The sequence below is a fragment of the Watersipora subatra genome, chromosome 8 (assembly GCF_963576615.1).
Source record: "Watersipora subatra chromosome 8, tzWatSuba1.1, whole genome shotgun sequence".
Lineage (NCBI taxonomy): Eukaryota > Metazoa > Bryozoa > Gymnolaemata > Cheilostomatida > Watersiporidae > Watersipora > Watersipora subatra.
In genome coordinates, this window is record NC_088715.1 from 31,153,477 (window position 1) to 31,176,830 (window position 23,354).

Consider the following 23,354-nt stretch of genomic DNA (forward strand, 5'->3'; position numbering starts at 1 on the left):
TCACAAAAAATTCACAAAAAATTCACAAAAAATGATCAAAATAGGTTTCAAACATAAATTCAACCTAAAATAACATCAAGGTAGATAACAGTAAAAATTTAATCAGCGGGTTTTCAATAAAAAAAGAAAACTAATGCTTTTTTAGTATCTAGGAAAGGAACAGTCTGGTACATCTACTCCCCAAGATCACATGATTCAGAGTCATTAACATGATATTGAATTTGATTTTTAGTCAACATAACAAACCTTGAACATGAAAACCTTAGCATATCTCTGATAAGGGTTCACAAAACAAGGAAAGACGGAACTAGCTTTGCGTACGGTAAACTTCAGGTAGAGCGAGACGACTTCTGATTTGGTCTCAAGTAGAGCTTCACAATTCTTAAAAGTCACAAGGAAGTTTAAAATTGCAAATAGAAAATTTGCAATATATTTTGATATTGCAACTAAAGTGTAACAATCTTGCAAATCTTTGTTAAAATTTTTGTACACTTTATTTTAAAAATAACTTTTTTTGACAGGTAGAAAGATTTATTTTGTGAGCGCGTAAAAGCAAAAAAAAACCATGATATGAACTTACTATAGAAGCAAAAACACAGGAAATTTTAGTTACATCATCACTCTGAAAAGCGTCAGGGTTGACATAAATCTCCATCTAGTGATTATATTGTTTAATTGATTGACGATATCTTCTTAAATAGTGATGATTTTCAAAATGTCTACCTTGAAAATCGCCACCAAACAAATTCAAACATTATATTATGAAGCTCTTTTTCCAAGGCCATCAACAATCTTGGTTGGATGAAACAAAATTACTGCATACTAACCGGATATCTAAAAATTCCTAGCCTAACAGGTATGCAATATAATAAAGCAGAATTTAAAAATATCAGTACATCTAAAAACTATAATTGGACACTGTTTGAGATCTAATAGACAGTGAAATTCTTAAAGACATTTACCATGCATTTAATTGAGGCTTGTTCTTAATCAATACGCAACCATCAACTTCAAGTACATCTTTAAAGATAAAGTTACACAACATTTTAATATATTCCCACTACCAAACGAGCTGATGCGAAGTTTGGGAATTTTTATGATATGTGCACAGGCACACAACTTACAAAAGTTATTCATCAACAATGAGACGAACATATGTAATAAAATTTCATCAACAAATTTAACCATCGTTTAGTAGATTAGTTAAAGTATAATAACGATACAAAACACATATAGGCCTATTTAAATATGTTAACAGGTATTTGTATATTCTTGAAATTATCTTGAAACTTACCCATCTGATCGGATTATACACAAATAGACAGATTTATTAGGACAAAAATTGTCACAAAACACTTGAAAAGCTTAGTTTATTAAAAGTTAAGACCGGAAATCGAAACGGCGGGCGACAGAGAATAGAACGATTAAGTCGTGCGCATTTCGCAAAAAAATAACAATAAATTTTGATGATTGAGGAAAAACATCATGTAATTCTTTTTTTAGAACGCAGTAGACTCTCCTAAAGAGTAATTAGTTCGTTGTGAGAAGGTTGACGACATAGGGGTTTTACGCTATATGAACAATTTAATACATGTAAATAGCCTAATCTTTTTCATGATCGTCTCAAATTCACCTCTTTGGCTAATCAAAAAAAAAACTACAACTTTAATTAAACTTCTGTAGAGTGACTAGTATTATTGGTTTGTAGTTAAAACTTTTCTTAAGGTGATGTGGAATGTTTGTTGTAGACATGTCAACTGCATTTTCTAAGGCTGGCTCGCACTATGTCAAAGCGCGTCAGCTTTTTTTCTCTTTACATTCTGTTTGCAGCTGTTGAACTTTTGAGATATTTTGCCAGTAACTCCGTTTTATAGATATTGTGATTTATTTATTTTTGTGTATGATAGTTGCTGTGAGACAAGCATATGGCTTTAGCAAGCCAAAACAAAAAGATTTACAACAACAAAATTGAAAAGAAAAATGAGAACACAATTTCATGGAGTAATTGCTGATGCGAACACATATGGTTTGTAATAATGTGAACTTTTTTGCCATCAACAATCAACGAATTATTGTGAAACCATTGCGCATATAGTTTTTCAAGATGAACCAGCCGTTAGTTGCGTTTACATTAAGATTATTTGATAGAGTTTGGTTTCTATCGATTATCGGATTTTGAAAAGTTCATAGTCTGTTCACAATTTTAAATAGCTTTTTGCAAAAACTTTACCGCAAACCAACTCAAACTTTGATTACACAGAATATTTCATCAATTTAAGCCAAAAATTACCGCATTGATATCGATGCCATCTTGACGGCATAGCCGCTTAAACACAAAAGAGTCACTTCGTTGCTACACTCCATGTCCTTTTATGCGCAACCGCTGGCAGCACTAATTAGTACACGCAGTAACTAATTTTCATTGATTTTAAATTATCCTTTTAGAGTAAGAAATTTTTCTTAGTAGACACAACTATCTTGATGTTAATGCTAGTTTTAACTGATCATTTGGAAAAAAAATATATATATCATAATTTTATTTCCAGCTATATTGTGAGATACTATTGGTCAAATATATGTAGTACTTAGTTGCTGATAGCCATCAAAATCACATAAACATGTTAAACAGCATTTCACACCTCTTCTATTGGTGACCAGAACAAAACCATTTCCTCAACGGTTTGGTTTTTTTTAAACTTAACGGCTATGTCGGTGATGAAGCAACTCCAACAAGTCAGCATGGTGTAAACATATATTTATAAGTGAATTGGAGTAAGTCATAATTTGTATGGTGTTGAACTGCTGATTTATAAATAGCTTGAAAAAATGTGCGTTGCTGAAAGTTTTGTTCTATGAGTTTTACCTGTTTTAATCACTATTTAGAAAAAAGCAAAAAACATTCTTTTCTTGAGCTTTCATCTGATTTCTATCAGCTTGCAAATTGCTATGTCTGCTCTTTTTTAGATAAGAAGATAAAAAAATCAAAACTCTTTGAGGAGATATAAATATGGAGATTCATTTTTCACTTGTAAAACTAATAGGTATTATGGCGATGTTTGCATGAATAGGTGTCATCGTTCATGTAATCGCCTTCATTCCAGTCAAGCGTGTCACAAAAATCATAAAAGCTCTGCAAAAGGTATACCATCACTGAATTTTTTGTTAAAGCTCAAATTGCAAACTTTAAGCATATAGCTTGACATGTTTTATACCAAAGGTGTTCTGGAAATGCATAAACACCACATTTTGTGTTGCTTCCTTCAACGTACTTTATGATTCGAGTGTGAGGGTTACATACTGATCCCTAAAAGTATGATCTTTTAGATTCATTAACACTTTGCAATCACTCACCTTGCTTCCATGATGCGGATGATTTCAATTTGTTGCTGTGTGCACATTGGAGTACTGCGGGAAAAGTGTTTCAAGGACATTTACAATTTGTGAATTAGCATGGGTGCTAATACACTAATCTGAACCACGGAAGTGTAGAAACTGTTCAAAGTAGAATGAGTTGGGGGCAATTTTTGTGCATCTTTCGATAGCACAATTTCTACTTTTTACAAGTATGAAACAGTCAGTAAAAATGACGAATAACAAAACTTTTTTGGCTTGTTGACTTGCTTGTGGTTTAATCGTGTCATAAAAAAACATAGTGTATAAGACTAATCAAGCAATGAACCTTGATGCTAAGAGATGTGTGACAAAAGAACTGTCAAAAAGGAGGTAACCACCAGTTCACAAGATTATAGGAAACAGTCAGGATCAGCGGACATAACAAATCATTTGTTGACCTCGATTTGTTGAACTGGATTGTATGACATTTTCTGTTTTTTACCTACTGACTGTGCTTTGAGATTTATCATGTTTAACTCATTGCATACCACAAACCGTGTAGTCTGGCTTGTCACAGCAATTGTGTTTTAGGCTGTCATGTAGGCTGTCTTTAATAAGACACATGCAAAATGTATCTGATTAGTTCATTAATTAAAAAAATAAACAGTTATCTGGTTGCTTTAAACCAAAAGAAAATTTATTACAACACAGGCCGAGGTGATTTTCTCTTTGCGAATACAAATTGGTAACTTTTTATCACAGCTTCCCTTTTGCAATAACTAGTAGTATCAGATTCATTGCAGGTATCAAGGCTTCACAAATTGCTGAACAAAGCACTCCTGATGATGATCTTTCATAATAGTGCAGTAACAGTAACTATTTTATTTCCGACAATAATAATGCAGTAATAGTGAAAACTGTCTCTATTAGGAACAAAGTCAAGTTGATACTCACTGCAGTAGGAAAGAAGGATAACCAAATATTAGAGCTCATTCCGCAACACTTGTGTGCAATCTGCTAATCTTGTGTACATTTGCGTACACATGTTTTTACAGCAACTGCTCATGTGAAATTTGATGTTGAATGACTTGGTAAGAATAGATTTTTTCCTTAATTAAAAATTTGATTGTCGTAGTTCATAAGTTAAACCAACTCATAATTTTCATTGTAAAATATTATATTTTATTCAAAATGTAATTATGTTCCGGTTAAATATTGATTGGTTAATGAAAGAGCTAATAATAGCGTAGTTAATTAACTGTAAAGTTAATATTACAGACCATAGTTAATGAACTTATGCTATGAAGTAGGCCTACATCACTGACGATATGAGCAACAAATGATAATTGAATGTGGTGTAGTCATCACAAATCAGTGTCTGAGTGCCTCAATTTGCTCTACCTATATCTTGTTGTTAGCGCAAGGGCAACTCATTGAACTGCGCAGCAAGTTTTTTTTAGTGGCAGCATTGAACGTTTGGTTTCACACTACCTCAAACTAAATATGAATCCATGGTGTCAGCCACTATTTAATGATTATCTAGCAGAATGAATGCTAGTGAGTAACACTTGTCACAATGTGATGTTTTGAAAATGGCTGTCAGGTTTTGAAAAAACTATCTTCTGCATTGAAGGTCAAGGCTGTTCACCTCTTCTTCTTTTTTTCTAAAGAGTCAAGCCAGTCATAATTCATTTAAATGGTTGATGCCACGAAAGACTGGGAAATAACCTCATATGACAAGCTAGGGCAGAAATTGTTAGACATGAAAGCAATGTGAGCAAAACACTAAAGAGTAAGAACTGCATTTCTCTTTTTTATTTATTATGAAAGCAGAAATCATTTAAGTAGAGTAATTCAGATTGTATTTCTCATTATATAAACATAGTTAACAAGGCTTTCATGTTCCAACACAAGAGTGGGGAACCTAGCTATGATTCTTTAAACCTATGAGCCATATGTGGCTCTTTTGATGATTGATTATCTGAGCTGTGCATTTACACCAAAATCGTCTATGAAACACTTTTAATTGGCTTAAGTGGCAAATCATTAGCGAGCACAATTCTAGCAGTTTTTTAACATTTATACAGCCCAAAACACGCATCCTTCAATTTTTCGTGACATCCTTTTATCATTGTCGACCATCTTTATAAACAATTTTATTATTAAAAAATTAAGCTTTTGCAATGAACTTTAAAAACGATGTTTTTTTACAATTTTTTTATTATAGTATCATAACAACGCCAAAACGTATTATTAAATAATAAAAAATGATCGTTTTTTTCAAAAAAAGGCAGCTTTTTTGTGAATGAGCGCATGTGCAAACGGTTTGATGACGAAAAAAAACAATGGATAACGGACAAACGATAAAAGTACCATCACAAATCGACAAAGTACATACGATGCAACTGCCTAATATGTGCTATTGTTGATTCTTTATCGTTTGGACATTATGGCTACAAATAATTTCTTTTTCAATAATAACAATTTTTTAGCAGCAAATGTTTTGTTGTAGAAACAGTTGCCATCTCTAGTGCATTTAGGCCGTTGCTTTGAATGTATCAGGTTGAATTGCGCTAGTACTTTTATTGTGTGTCGTGGTACATGTCTTGGACTATACTGATGGCAAAAACTGCTAAATGTGCACTCGCTAATAGTTTTTTCCACCAATTAAAAGCGTTTCGTCAAAGATTTCAGCATACATGCACAGCTCAGACAATTTTGTTCAGTTCGTGAATTCGGTAAGAATGAACGAACAATTCGTTACACATGGGTGTACGTTTAGTCTAAAACAGCCAACCTTTGCACCAAAGACAAGGAAATAAGAAGTTTATCAAATGAAGCAAATGATCTTGTTATCAAGGTCACATTTATGACAATGCACATCAATAAGTAGCAAAATATAGACAATAAAGACAATAAACATGCTTATTGTTATGTGTAAGAGTAGAATTCATTGTATAAAATAATCATTGAATGAGGTGAAGAATTTTCTAAAAGCCCAAAAAGGGAGATGAAATAATATGAAACTTTATGGTCGTAGTAAGCCGATGAGATCACTGATGTCATACTTCAAAATACTCACTAGTTTAGCCAACTTCCAACTAATACTATTTTAGTCAGTAGTTTTAGTTTAGCAGAAATACTTTTATGATATATGGCAATGCTTTTAAATCTCTCAAATATGAACTTTCACCAAAATTTAGCTATTTTATCAAGAAGTATTGGTATTTTTTAGTTTGAGATTGTATTCGATGTTTGAGGTTGATCTGATTGCCAGAATGTTTCAAAAATAAAATCAATAAAACCTTATCTCGTTTAAAACACCCAGATTCAAACGAAAGTGTCATGATGTGTTATGATGTCTCTGATTGCACTTTGGCAAAAATACCAAAATGATGAAGATATGTAACGTCACAACTTAAAGGCATTAGCCAAATCAAAAACAAACAATAGCCAGCTACAAAACTAGTGATGTCATTTCAGAACGTATTTTTCTTCTGAGCATTTTAACCGAGATCAAGTCTCGTAGGTTTTGATTGTGAAATGTCTTGTGAAATGTGAAATGAAAATAATCGCAAATAATAGAAAAAAACTATACTGTTTGATTAAATGTACTAAAACTTTAGTACATTAGTACAATTAGTATAAGACTAGTTCTAATAGTTGATGATTTCACAAAGTCAACTAATACCACCAGCTCAGTATATCTGCCCAGCTGTTTAATGTATAGTTTAGAGTCTGTCTATAGAATCATGTGTCATTCCACTTTGTGAAAACAGACTGTAGTTAATATAAAACGAGTTAGTTAAAATATAGTTAAAAATAACGTGCACATTTCACCAGTCTATGGCATTGTTTACTTGTAATCGGATTTATTCGAAGGTTTCTGTAATAAACGTAGACTGTTTGAGGCGTTGACCGATATATAGGTACGAAATTGTGGTACACAGTTTATCAGCCTATGTTTTTTTGTCCAATCACCGAAGGTTTCATTTTTTAAAACGTTAGCCAAAATTCTTTACGAATTATGTACAAGCTAGGGCCAAACTACAACGCCCCTTTATGACGAGAAGATTTTTTATTTTGCTGCAGTTTGCATGTAACTTTCAGACGTTTGAATGCTCATACTCGCTTTCTGTTAAAGACCGCTATCAAAACCATTCTACATTCAACGCAACCAACTTTTAAACTGTGTATAGTACACAGTAGCTTGCCAATTTACTTCTAATTTTGCATTTCAGAGTTATAATAAACATATTTCTTCATTGTTGTTGAATTACATACATTACAGTAGATTAGGCCTACAGCTTTATAAAAATTTTATAACAGCTTTTATTTTGAGGCAGTTTGCAGAAATCTTCCCGACGCGTGAACGCTCGTAAGTTTTCTATTTTTGCTGTATTACTATATTACCAATATTGGTTATTTTAATAATATCAGTGCATTTTACTTCTAATATTGACCAATATTGCATTTCTCCTATTGCAGGGGAGAGATTATAATAGACATATAATATTTTCCTTTCATTATTGCGGTTTGTCATGACCAAATACTTTTTAAATAAATTTTCTAAAAATCTATATAAATACCACAACTTCTCAATATTGTTAGCTATGACGTTTTGAAATGTAAACAAAATTTTGCATTGGTTTTCTATTATTACCATATTATTAATATTGATTATTCTAATAATATCAGTGAATTTTACTTCTAATATTGGCCAATATTGCATTTCTCCTATTGCAGGGGGAAATATAAACATCTTTTCCTTTCATTATTGCTGTTCGTTGTATAATAATAACACCCACACCTAGTACGTTACAGCTACCATTGCAGTTATCCTATTACACTGCAATGCCATTTGACTGCTAATATTGCATTTCTCAACCATCAGTACCCTTTCTTTTTTCCAATACCACTTTGGTCGTGGGCTGTATGACAGTGGAATATCTAGTTTATCAGAATATATCAGTATTTTCTATTATTTGCAATCGGTGTTGATGTTTGAGATGATCTGAGCACCAGGATGTTTAAAAATTCAAATCAGCAAAACTTGATCTCAGCCAAAACCCTCAGAACCCAGAAGCTCACTAGTAGTTCAGCTGCCAGTTTCTCCCTTTATTGATATCAGCTAATGTGTTGACTGCAGAGATACACTTCTCTAGTCGTCCTCTCATTGAAACATCCAGGCAGTCAGATCATCATAAGCATCAAAAACTATTGCAAATGATAGTAATATGAATACTTTCTGATAAAATCACAAAAAAAACTTTATTTTAGTTCATTCTTAAGAGTGAAAATATACTCATCTTTGATTTTTAGTCCTAATATATGGCTTTAAAAAATGTAATGACAATTTATTCCTTCAAACCTCTAACTCTAGTGAAATTATATAGCTTGATCAATAATGAGTATGTTTATTCATACTCTACGAATCAAAGACCATTAATTTAGGTTATGAGTTTTATTAAAAGATGACTGATTTAAATCATGTCATATCAGACTGATTGACTGTAAACCTACATTTTATAATGCGTCAGTGCTAGACAACTAAACTGGATATCATACTAATTAACTGTTATTGAATATTAACAATGAATCAGTATGTACCAAATTGAAGAAGGCTAATGAACTAAAGTCTGATCAGACAAAAGAAGTGATTCAAATGCCATCTAATGTAATGCTAGGGCAGTGTTAAATACATCCAGTAATAAGGTATTTCTGTTGGAAGAAAATTTGGCTTGAATTTGTTTGATTTCTCGGAAATACATGTAATATGCAGCGTTAGTTAGTTACATTAGTTACATTAGTTACATTAGTTACATTAGTTACATTAGTTACATTAGTTACATTAGTTACATTAGTTACATTAGTTACATTAGTTACATTAGTTACATTAGTTACATTAGTTACATTAGTTACTACCCAATTAGTTACTGCATTGGTAAGTTGAATTTCATTCAACTTTTGTTGGTTTTATGACTAACATATGAGTCATTCAGTTGATAGTAGGCTTATTATGCTGGTAAAAGTGAATCTGTAGTCTAAGCTCAAGTAAAATAACAGTACATTTGGAGTACATTTCTTGAAAACTAAATAAGGAGATCACTGCCAGTGGAGAAAAAGATAGCACGGTGAGATAATTGAACTTGTTACTCTCATCATTGTAAGTCATTAGTGTACCAACTGATCTACTAATTTTTTCATCAGTAGTTATTAATTATTGTATATGCATAGTTATCACCCCTGATGTCTCTCACAACACACTAGACTACCAGGGTATTAGTGTCTGCTATAATAAGATCTGTGTCTGTCTGTCTGAAGCCATAGTTAGTTTTTAGGAAAGAATTGTATTGTATGAAACGTTGACCTGCCACGTTCTTTTGCTTTAACCATTGGAAAGGAAGACGTTGTTTCATCTCATCCTACCATGTAAAACAAAAATTAGATTAAGGAGACAAAAGATGTATGATTAATAATCCTCACCTGATAATGTTTTGTTGATCACAATGAAAGTAGCTAAGCCAATTATCAGTTGAGAAGAGATCCCTCTCCAAAGCATTGTTTATATTAAATATATCTTGTTCTCATGGAATTGTTAAACATAAACCAGAAGGCAGTAATGTATATTTTCACATAAAAGTTTTACTTTCAACTTGCGGATGTTTGTCTCTGAAGACACTGTCTCACACTGTACCAGTGTACTGGACTCTCAAAATGAAAGCGATAATAATTAAGATAAGAACCGCACTCTGCTCTTTCGCCTGTTAATGGAGTTTCATCCATCCGCAAATATTTGCTACCGTTATCTCGTATTTATTTGGACAAGTCTTTTATCAAGAAATTGATTGTGAGCTTTGGTATTTGTACCCTCCCTAGCTTACCTTTTGGAAAGTGAGTGTAAAGTCTGCTTTTACCTCATTCTACCGCTAAACAGGGCAAATGATATGCAGATGAACGTCTTCTTTCTCAAAAACTTTTTTATATTATTCTGGTACCCTATCATCTGAAAGATTGTCTGATGTGCCAACAAAAAATAAGTATTAGAAAACTTCTAATGGAACTCTATGCACTCTATTTTCAACCCTTGTCCTCAAGTTGGGTTTTATTAGAGGTGGCAATCAAGTAATCATGGTGTTCAAATAGGGATTTTATGGTATAGACACAATAATTCTGGAAGGTGAATAGTTGGAGAAAGATATTAGTGCAATAGGTAAAGATGAAAAATGTAGCTGGTTGAAATATTGTGCAATACAATCTCTTCCCCAAAGATTAACCGTGGCCTCAGATAGATGGACACGCTCTTATCATTGTAAAGACATGTGCCTTGGTAGTCTAGTATGTTGTGAGAGATCATCAGGTGTAATAACTATACGTACAGTTATTCAAAATTGTTAAAAACAAAATTTAACAGAGTAGTCGTTACAGCAATGACTTATCATGCTGAGAGTAGCAAGTTCAAATCCTGTATGGTGCACACTTTTTCCCAACCGCCAACTGTGGCAACTGATACATGTAAGTATACAGGCATGGCCGTTATTTAGTTATGGATATTATTAATACAATAAGTAATCTAATTAGATTTAAGAAATGAGTTTTGAGCATAACTAAAATATTTAAAAAATAAATTTGTAAAAATTATTGTATGTACTGTTATAAAAGAGGTGAGGTACAAAATTTGGTAATCAAATACATAAATTTAGAGCGAGTAATTGCCTTGTTGTAGAGAGTATTTTTGAACTTAGAAACACAATGTTTCTTGAAACTTATCAAGTGGTTTTGTGAGTGAAAGTACAATAACTGGAAAAAGTAAAAATAATACATGCATAATTCTAAAGGTATGCAATATGAAGGTTTATTCAACTTTTTTTGGTTTTTTTATATAATGGCTTAGGATATTTATCATTGCTTATCAAAAATAAAATGCAACACATATTTGTAAACTTTTGTTCTGTTCACTGAACCATGTCAGTATGGATTAAACCATGTTTATGTTCACATTTTTCCTTCTTCATTTGTAGTTATATATAGTCAGCAACATACCTCACATAAGCATAAGGACTCGTTTGATTACCTTTGAATACTTCATCGTATAAACGGGTATGGCTTTGATTACACTAAGATTAGCTTCATAGCTTAAAAAATGTGGTAACTTATACCTTTTAAATAAGCAGCTAAAAATAGGCCTTACCCACTTTAAGTAAGGTTGGAAACACGTGACGGGTTTCAAGTGGAAATATGGGCAAAAGTGTCGTGGCGTCAGTAAAAGTCATCAGTAAAATTGCCTAAAGTTTTTATTCCTATACATCAATAACAACTAGACACTTGTTATCTAACCAATGTATAAAGTGTATGCAAAAAAACATGTTTGTTGTTAGATTAGTCCTAATTAAAGTGATCAAATTTTTATCATTTTCAAATATTTTAAAAGGCACGTAAATATAGCTTTGAAGGCTAATTTTAACTTCAGGTAGAATATGGAAATCTTTGGTAAATTAACCATAAATTCCTTACCCAAAAACCAGAGAGGATTTGGCAAACCTTTTAAAACCATTAAAAAGGGTTTATGTAGCAGCTCTACTCCAGAGATATGGAAAGTTTTCAATTGTATCAAACCACCACACATAAACGATTGTATAATTTTAAACTGAGAAAACGGCTAAAAATCATAACAAACATACTAAATGAGACAATGTTTCCTATTTTGTTAGTATTTATGAAAATACAACCGGTTAATTATTGCAGATTGATTACTGTAACAGGCTGTTTGTATTACCAAAATTTTGGTTTTTTGCTCGTCTGTAACAACTTGGGTCAAACAAAACAAAATGAGTTTAGATAACGTAGTAAGTCTGTATATTTACAAAGTGTATTCCAACACAGAGTTAGATACAGCAGCCTTTAGTATGTATTACAATAGAGTAACTTCACCCTCATTGAAATGATCAATTATTCTGGCTTGGCTTGCAGAAATGGTAAATAAGAAATGGCTTACATGAGACCTGAGAAAATCTACAGAGTCTGACAGTTAATTGTCTAGAGTGAAACTATATAAACCTGGGTGATTTCTAAGTAAAACTGACTGACAGAATTTTACTTTTGAAGTTTCTTTAGAATGGATTGTTCATGAAGCTTTTAGTTGGTTTTTCTTTTAGGTTTCAGTATCAAACAATATAATTTTTTTTTGCAAACTCACCTATGCAGATGCACCAGTACTTAACTATAACAAAAATTGAAAATGTATTGATCACTGTGCACTGAAATTGACTGTATCATTTGTACACCATAGTTTGTCCTTGACCTAACACCAATCAATTACAACTAGTTTATGTACATGATATGTTTTTGTTGATCTAAACCTCCATTTCCACTAGTTTCTGACTCAATGTCTTTTACAATTGCCACTATGCTAATCAGAACCTTTTTTTAACCCATATACCTGCACTTCTAAAGTTGATGTAAAATTTTAAGAAAGTTTATCCTAGTGACGAAAGATTCTTATGTCTAATAATTGAAAACTAAAAAGTTCATTCGTCCAAATCATATTCACATTGTGCTAAAAGCTGACTAAACCTATTACTTAATGGCTTCACTGCAGAATGTCACTGCAAATCACTATGACTAACTAAATTATCAATATGACTAACTAAGTTGACTCTACAAGCGCAGTTAAAACCTGCTCTTGTAAAGTTATCTAAAATCTTTTAGCTTGCTTCTTCACTAGCATACCTTTTGTTTTTTTATTCAAATAAGTAAAAATATTGAGTAGAAAACTTGACGCATATTATTAAAAGTATTTGACCTAAATGAAAAGTTTAAAATCATATTGTGAAACTTTTATAATGTCAAAAATATTAACCATACACCACCAAAAATGTTAACCATTATTTTATGTTTGACCGGCATGGAGTTTCTCAAAGCGCCTTTTTAGTGCTGATCTGGTTTGTGAATAACTCTATGTTATTTAACAATAGGATACAACCATTTAGCTCTTCGTGCTGCAATAAAACTAAAGTATTACATACCTATGTCAAACTTTGCTGATGGCACCATTGTCCTATCATCATCTCAAAAAGCCTATTCTTTCATTGCGCCATCATTTCAAAGTTTAAAATTCTTTTTTCGCCATGATAGCCAAATAGTTCAGAAAACAAAGGCACACAATAGCAAACTAAAACCGATACACATCATTTGCTTATAATTCTGACAAAATTCTTTTAGCAGTCAATTAGTAAGTGTCATGCTTTGCTCATGCCAGATGTGCCGACCGTTTTTCATAAAAGAAAAGTTACTCTCACTTTATGTTGCTAAAATACATTGTTCTTCTCTATGTAGCCTGCTACGCTATTTTCTGCAAGCTACCAATAGCTTTATTGATAAAATCAATATTGGTTGCAATGAAAATTTTATATGTAATAATGATTAATGTAATAATGAACATTGTAATTGATTAGGTAAAATTAATATATTTGTTGATCAAGGTTAAATATCAACTACTGATATACAATCAAAATAGTTTTATTTTAAAAAATGACTAAAGTTTTAAGGTTGTACCATAATTTTCGTTGAATTACATATAACATTTCTTATCTTAAGAACATTCCAGAACCTTTTTCCGTTGTCTTCATTTATGTTGATATACTCTCAGTAAGTATGCTAGAATTATCTTACTTTATTAAACATAAATAATGAAGTGTTTTTACTTTGGGTCAAAAAAGAAGCTATGGCGTTTTTAATCACAAAAATAGTGCAAAAATCACCAAATTGAATTTTTTTTTCATTCTAGTGCAAAATCGACAAAAGGTTAAATTACTCAAAATTTTAATGTGAAAACTATCATTCCCTATTTTGACAAATATTGTTGTTAAAAATCGAAAATACAAAAAGTTTGAATACATTTTGCCCTTAAGAACTCTGCTTTACATTCTAATACACACTTGATATGACAAAATAAAAACAATTTCGGTTTGCATTAATAGTTTTTTTAACGCTCAAAAAAACTTGTGTATTATTTAATGTTATCAAGTCCATTACTGCTTCTAATACCTGAAACTAACTGTTCTTTTTTTAAAAACAGATATTCGCATGATGAGTCTAGCCGAATTAGCTACAAATGCTTTCGCCGCAAACCGTGGAAGTCGGGATGCTTTATATACATTGATCGCTATATCAGCTCAGTGTTATTCATGATGGAAAAAGCAGATAAAGATAAACTGTTAGTTGAAGTTTTGAAGCTCAGTAAAATACATACGGAAACCGCATTTAAGTACATATGTAATGCGTACGCTAAAATTATTTAAGTTAGATTAGGCGTTAATGTTGTGCAACTGTTTTAAAGGTTTTTTTTTGAACTCTCTATGGTGCACACTGCATCGTGGTATGTTGTAATGTTACACTTTCCTAAAGATCGTGAATACTAAATTTACTAAAATTACATTAAGTAGCTATAGTTACTAAGGTTAACATATTGTTTTGTTACTTAACATCAACTATGATGATTTTGATTATTTTTACCAGAAGGTGTTTGCATTAGATAATTACTATCATCGGGTTTCTTAACCACTCTATTTCTTATATGTTCATTTTAGGATGCTAACACTGAAATGATTCAAAAACTTTTCATTGTACTCCAAATAATTTTTTTGTAATTGTAACAAAACAGACTGTATTTAGTCATTACTTGCAAATGATTTCACATTTAAACTTAAACAATCACACAATTTATTTTGACTTTTAAGTTATTTCAACAAACATACATTCCATAGTATGAAATTTAAATGTCACTATTTTTTGAGAAAGTTTGAAACTTTTATAGTTGTTTTTTTCTAATTTGTTTGAACAACACTAAGAAACGACTGATTATCTTTATCTCTCTTTTTCACTGCTTTTCATATTCATTTTTCGCATTCCCTGCTCATATATTATACACATTTTTCGGCCATATTGTCTGGTCATCCGCTTTTCTTTGACCTGTTTTTTATTATATTCTCTGCCCAATTCTCCTGCTTAGTTTGAAGCTCACACTTTTCATAGTACTCCCTCGAGTTCTTTTCCTCTTGTCTTATTCCCTCCTTTACCTTTTATCTTTCTTACTTTTTTCTCAGGCGCTCTTTTTTTCACTTGCTATCTTTTTATTGCTTTCTTACTTTGCGATTTTTATAGCTAGATATTTTGTTTTTCTGGCACACTTCATTCCGTTCATTTCCTTAATCTTTCTTGTTTTTTCTTTTTTTGCACTCATTCCTTTTTCTTTTTTGATTGTTTGCCTTTTCTAGGTACTTTTCTCTTTTTTTAATTTATCTTTTTAATTTATCTTGCTCCATTCGCTTTATTTAAACCCTAATATTATTTTACGTTTAAATTTTTTCTCTTGTGATTACATATAACATTAAGAGCAAGCATAGTCATCATGTTGAAGAGAACCATTGTTGAAGCCAACAGTGTTAGCAGGTAAATTGGCGAAAATCCTATACATTTTTCATGCAAAATAACAATTAACAAATATTAATTGTAAACAGAAATTCGGAAAGATAAATTTGCTGGAACAAATTGCGATCTTTTTGCGTTGCTCCCTTTGTTCCAGCAACTAACAACTCTCCAAACCCTGTTTTACAGACTTTAGGAAAAATTACTTTATAGTACCTAAAGTGTTTAATGCAAAACAACATGTCGGGCATTAGCTTTTTTATTTAATGGTAGTTGTGCAAATTTGCTAATTCTCTTGTATTGCTTGTTTGCACTTTGAAAATTTTAAACATATTTTTATTTGTTTGCTTCTTAAACGTTTTGACCATTTTTAGGTTATTTATGATGAGCGAGCTTGAGTTGATGGTCATTAAATAATTCTCTAATCTTGCCAACACGCCCAACTTGACAAGGATGTGCTTTTATTTGCACAAATGATTTATTGGATTGGAAATATAAGCATCTTAGATAATTCTCATAAGTTTTTGTTTTCATAGTTTTTCTTGAGTTTTTGTTTTTCATGTTCAGTAGATATTGGTTGTTGCTGCAATTCATAATCTTTAAAGGTATTAATTTCTTCAATAATTGAAAATCTAGTTTTTCAGAAAGGCAGCAAGTTAGTTCAGTCACTGCTAATCATTTGGATTCTGTATATTAAATGCGACTTTTTTAAGCCCATGGACAGAGAACAAATCTTAAAGTAACGGTTGGATGGTCTTTAAAAGAAAACAGAAAGAACCAATGCGGATTGCGCATATTTTGTATCACAGAAAATATCTGCCAATAATAATGCATTTAACTAGACTGATTGTAAGTCCTTAAAAATCAATCACGAGAACGTTTATTCCTGAGCTTCATTCATATAAAGCAAATCATATACTTTATCTCAGCTCTACCAACTTACCTATAACAAAATTATGGGAATAAGATCAAACAGCATAAGAAACCAGCCAGTTTTTTTGAGAAAGTACTCACTATCAGTCTACATTATAGTACTTTCACATGCGCGATTCTTCTCTGAGTGAAGTTGCTAGAAATTAATCTAAGGTCATAAATGTTGTTGGAAGCGTTGACCTATTACTTAGACATTAGATGCACGAACTAAAACATTCAACATAGTTGTCAAAAATGCTAGGCTCTTTTCAGTAAGTTTTTTGTAAATGAAATGTTTTGATAGAGACAATAATTCATTCAAGCTGATTCATTGCTAGTAGGCCTACTTGCTATATTAGTTAAAAAAAGGATATTCCAGTTTTAACTGCTCTTAGATTGGACAATAAGCGGTCCAGTTTGAGCTTTTTGAAAACAAGTTCAAATACACAAAACTGGGCACCATTGCAACACAGACATTATCAGTAGATTTGTAGACGAAATTTCTCCAGTGTGTAAATCTGATCTGATAAAGTGAGATCTGCTGTCTGTTACGAAGATAGTGGAAAATTTACTAAATCTGACCTCCCTTTGATCTCCAACTTACATACTTTATAATGAATGAAAAGAGAGTAACTGTAAATGATGACTGACAACCGTATATCTGCCTTAAATTGGCGCAAATCTTTGAAAGTGATCACATTTTATAAAGATGGAAAGTTTTTTATACCATCCAGAAACTAGAAGAGATACATTTGTGGAAGACCTATGTTATTTGCGTAGAGTCACCCATTAACAGCCACTCCTGGTTTTTCTGGGTTTGTGTTGCAACCAATTCAGTGATTAAAACAAGTCACATACATGTATGTACAGTTGTGCAGCATGAATCATCAGCTACAGCTCTATCTACTAGTTAGGTAGATTAGTTGGTTATACTTAACTTTGTGGAGGCATAATGCAGAGTAAACTCAATTCTTTTCAATATACGAGTTATCTTCTTCGGGTGCGGTTGCATTTTAAGTAGTCTGAGGCAACTCAGATGAGAACAGAAGTTTGCTCAACAGTATATCAAGTTCTAACATGCACAAAAACATTAAAGTCTGTCTAGTAATTCAACCATTTTGGGAGATAGACAATGTTCCTGAATTTGCATGCAGAGAAAGTAAAAATCATCATTTTAGAAATTTTATTAGCCTCATACTGTTTGGATGTAAATAGCAAGCATTCATTTTTTATACAAACATAACTATGTGTATAGAAAACTTTATTGCACTAGACCTTGTTGTGCTAAGAATTTTCTATGCGTTTTTGACATTTTTATTATATACATATGACTTTCATACATTACAATTACAACATATAAGTTGCCAAACTTTGATGGATGTTCAGTCGTTTTGCTTGATTTGGTGGTCAATCAATAAAACTACTACTAATTTTAAAAAAGGCAGTTCATCCTTGTCATCAGGTTGGGTGGTGTGCTGCTTCTCCCAATGTATTATGTTTACTTTATTCATGTTATAGGTTAATCGGGTAAGTACGGTGCATTTTAGGTCTGTACAACCCACATACACCGCATGCACAGCTTCTTGCTAGAGATCAATTTGTTTAATAATGATTGGGCAATCTATCTATTGTCCGAAGATTGCAGACCAACTACACAAGTAGACAAGTTTCTCTAGGCAACATTGATATATTTGATATCTGAGCGTATAAGGCTTAAAAATGACCAGAATACTGAGCCAATTAACAAACCAACTTCAACCTCAAACATAACCGCACAAAAGCTGTAACATTTTAGCTCAAGTTTATTTGAAAGCCTTATGTAACTATGCATTGGAAAACAAATACATGTAAGTTTTTCTAAAAGCTTTTTTTAATTTGCTTACAGTTAACATATAGGAACACTACAGACAGAGCATTATTTTTTGAAGAGTTCAATATTTTTAATACTTTCAATTTAATATATATTTTGATTTTATAACCATATGTAAAAATGTTGCATAACAATCATTGCCCTAATTGACAGTTTTGCTATACTTTGCTGCAAACATTAGTAATTTATATGTAACAGATAACAATTACAAACCTTCTTGCATCACAAGTCCTGTTTAAGTATTACACTGTATATCACATTCAATTGGAGGGATTATATGGTAAACTACTAATCTTCAAGTTTGCATAATAAAAATGATATATCAAATTCTGAAAAAAGATGTTCTAAAACAAGTGACACAAACCACCATTGTTGATATTTTGTGCTGAAATCCCAATTAAAACATTATTCTTATCTTAACTTCTCAAAACATTAGTTAGTTTCACAATACAAATATATTTAATTAAACAAAAAAATAGGAACTACATTACCAGATTTTTAAACAGTCTGTTTGAAAGTCCATCTACATAAACTGATACATGATTGGTACACATGGGCATGTTACTTACACGGATACTGTTGGTTTTGTTTCGCAAGAAGTTCCGTAGTTTTGTTTTTTACCATTATTCGAGTACAGGGTAGTGCAATGTACAGTCTTGATTTCAGCTACCATGAATAATGAGTTTTCTTTTGATCTTCTAGCCAAAAATCTTCAGAGGCAGTGCCTAAGCATTCTGGTATGTCTGTCTAAGCATTCATTAATTGGGAGTCTATAAAAAATTATTATACAGTGTAAAGCTTGTCAACCTCATATACAACAAAGTTCGACTCATACTGCAAAGGGTTGACTCGTACAGAAGCCTCTATGTAACTTTTCCAAACATCAAATGTTGAGAACAAGTATTTATAAAGAACTTAGAAAACTAGAAGAATTTTGACTTCAGCTATAGGAGCGGCAATAGCCTACCAAGTAAAATGTTCAGATAAAAACAAAACCCATCAGTTATCCGGAGGTGAAACTGACATACAACTGCCAAAACTGACCGCTACCATTTGCCATAAAATGTTGTTAAAAAGTTTTTTTTCAGTAGTCTCTACTTGTTCTATGCTAAGGAGCCTGACATTCTTTACAGAAAATTACTTGAAGTGACTTAAACATAAATTGGGACGTACTGCTGATTCGTTCTTTTCACATCGATTTGCGCTTGTCGATAGCACTTGCAGGATAGAGAATCAGGTGTATGTGCGCATGTGTGCCTGCGCGCGCGTTTGTGCACATGTACATGTGTGAGTGTATGTGTGTGTTTGTGTGTGGGTGTGTGTGTTTGTGTGTGGGTGTGTGGGTGTGTGTGTGTTTGTGTGTGGGTGGGTGTGTGTGTTTGTGTGTGGGTGTGTGGGTGGGTGTGTGTGCGTAGGTGTGCATGTGCGCATGTGTGTGTGTTAGAATCAGGGCTTCATTGGCCATAAAAAACTAGTTTGGTTTATTTACAGAAAATTGCAGTTTGACTTCAGCTGTTTGAGTTCTGGAGCATTATGTTAGACCTAATATTTGTTTAGTGATAATTTATTTACAAACTATTTCTGAAACACTGTACAACGGCTTCAGCGCTCATTTGTTGCCTTCATGCAGTATCTGATATTGCAGACTATAAGTAGCGTTATCTTATCATAGTCTACACATCTTATTGCTTCATCAGCACAGTTTATAACTCCAGGATAAATTAAAGCTGACAGATACGTATTCTGTCTCCATACATAACAAACATTTTTTGTACGGTACCTGTTATCCGTTTCTATATTTTATACTACTCTGTAAAATTTAAATGTATATCTAATTGTATCTGCAGAAATATGTCGCAACCTGAGCTTATCTTAAATCACACATGACAACATCAGGAAGCTCTTTACCCAGCAAGGCAAGATTACATTATCTGTCTAGATACATAAGGTTTCTCATTACAGGTGCAGAATGATTGATGTACAACACAAATCACAGCAAAAGCACCACAATGTGTGACACAATAATTTCATTCTGTTACTATCAGCGTCTTACTATAGAATTATACCATTGTCTTCAATCTACATTTTGCTTAAAACAGCTCAAATGCAACTATAGGGCACCTTGACTAGAAAGAGCTTTGATTATTTAGAACCTCTGAGATAATTATCATCTTTTTCTGGATTGTGGCCTTACTCAATAAACTAATCTTACTATGCAAACCTCAGCAAAATTGTAGTGATTGTCCCTTTTTCTTTTAACATTCTCATCATGAACTTCTCGCTATTCAAACCAGTGGCACTTCAAGCAAACTCATCTTAAATGTTAATAAGACTAATTTCATGTTACTAAAAAAAACCCTAAATAAGTTTCATTTAGCTAACACTCATCCCTTTTTCATTTTCAAAAAAACAATTTGTCAGACAGATCACACTATATTCTTAAGTATTTTCATTGATCCTAATCTCATTTGGAAAGAACACATGAACTACAAAAAAAACTGAGACCCTTATCAGGCTTGCTCTACCGCATATCCAAATATTTACCCCGCAAACCTGTGCTTTTATTATTCAATGGTTAATTTCCATATTTCATTGAGGCATGGGACAATGCAACTCCCACCCATCTTACAAACTTAATAACAATTCAAAAACCTGGGATAAGGACCATTCACAAAAAAACATTGCCTCACCGACACCAAAGCTCTTTTCAAATCATTATCCATACTACCTATCAGTTCACTGTATACATATCACATTTTATTTTCAGCCCATCAATAATTTCATTGTAATTACATCCCTAACACAATATATCAAGCCCGATTCTCAAATTCCTGTCTAAATCTCCCACAATTTTCTTCTTGTGCAGGCCATCACAGGGTGGATTTCAAATAAGCCATTTTTGGAACCAACACCCTAAGTCTATTAAAGGCAGTTTCAAGAGAGAACTTAGATTGTATCTTTTAACATGTGAATAAAACCAATGTCGTCAAGCTCAATGACTAGCTATGCTATTGCGTATAATGGGCTTCATCACTCCTCCAGCTTTTTTCATTTCCTCAAATAATTTTGTTGATGAAAATAAATCACAAATCATGAATAACCGCTAAGACATCAGTCATGAAAAGTTTAACAGAAATGGTAATCACTGTTGGGACCAGGCAAACATATATAGTCATACAAAGATTGCACAAGCAATATACAGCCAAACTCTAATATACATGAAGGGAAATTATGACAACTAAATGTAGCTATACTAACAGCAGACGTAATAATTATACAATATAGCGCATGTAAAAAAACCGACTAGTTAGTAGCACTAGTGTATAGCTAGTTGATCAATTGAAAACTTCCTGGTTGCGCATTCTTTGTTTAGTTATTGCTCTACAAAAATAATCAATCGAACGCAGTAGTCTTTGCTTGAGGAAAATTGAAAGTTAAAATTTCCTCTTCTTTAGTTTTTTGTTATGTTTACTTGATCGTTAGATTCAAATTTCTTAATGTTTACTCTTAACATATTTATTTCGCTTATGCTTTTTTCTCCTTATGTTTTTACAGTTGTAAAATGCCTGAAATTTTTCATTAAAACAATCTTTTATTGATCTTTTACATTTTTGGTTGCAAGAGTGCTAGAGCTTGATTTAAAATATCTAATTGAAATTGTAAACAAAATGTAAATGAAACAATATTTGAAAGATTCAATTACCTACAATATATGTAGTAAAAGTAGTTTTTTTAAAATCTTAGAATGATTGAAACCATTTCGAGATTTTAATTCTCAAATCACTCATAGACATTTTTTGTCCTACCGTACCTTCCTGAAGTGTGGCGACCGCCTTTAAAGAATAACATGTTCTACTTTGAGCTGTTTTTATCTCTGTTTTTGTTATTTTTGCTTTTTATGTTTGATGCATTCTTTTTGTTTCTTTTAGAGGTGAAAAACTAAAAATATATACTTATAATAATCAGTTTTGTGATTTTGTATCAATTATTTGCTACGAAAGTTTGTCAAACATCTTTAAGAGCCAAAAATTTGAAAGACTGTCAGTTGCAAAGAAGGTTAATTCAACCGTGACAAAACTATATAGAGCCTTTGTATCTCTGATTTCGTAATCTTCTGAAACGTGACTAAACTTTTGAAAAAAAAGTTTAGTAATATTGAAATGCTTGTAGATGTAACTTATCCGTGTTCAATTACTAAATGTGAAAAGCCAACTAACATGCCTTTTTATTACTAGAAGTATATACTCAGAGTAACATGTTTCTATTTGCTAAGAGTCCTAAAAACTGATCAAGATATTTCTTTTACCGTTGTTAATTCACAAAAAGTTGTGAGAACATTGATTGTGAAATAGTTTTATAATATTTCTATCCAGAATATTTATACCATAATACTAAAGTTCTTTCAAAACTAACTACTAAAAAGTTTGACACACTGTTAACTAACATACGCAGTAGTACTATGGCAATCTAGGGAGCCATTACCTATCATCGAGTTCCCTGATAAACTACAGAAACCAATCTGTTATTGCTAAGTGTCAGGGGAGAAATTTGTGAAAATTAAGATTAAGAAAGATTAAGATTTCTTAATATTAAATATTTAATATTTAATGATATATTTATTTGTTAGCAGTAATAATAAGAATAGTTGATAATATTTAAAATTTTTAAATTTATAATTTCAGAAATGAGAATGAAAACTGTATTGTTTTTTTTTTGTGTTTCTCTGATAGTAATAATATTATAGTTCTATGGTTCTATGTGTAATGGTTAGCCTCTGGACCTTGAGTTAAATTTTTCTCAAGACAAATTTTGA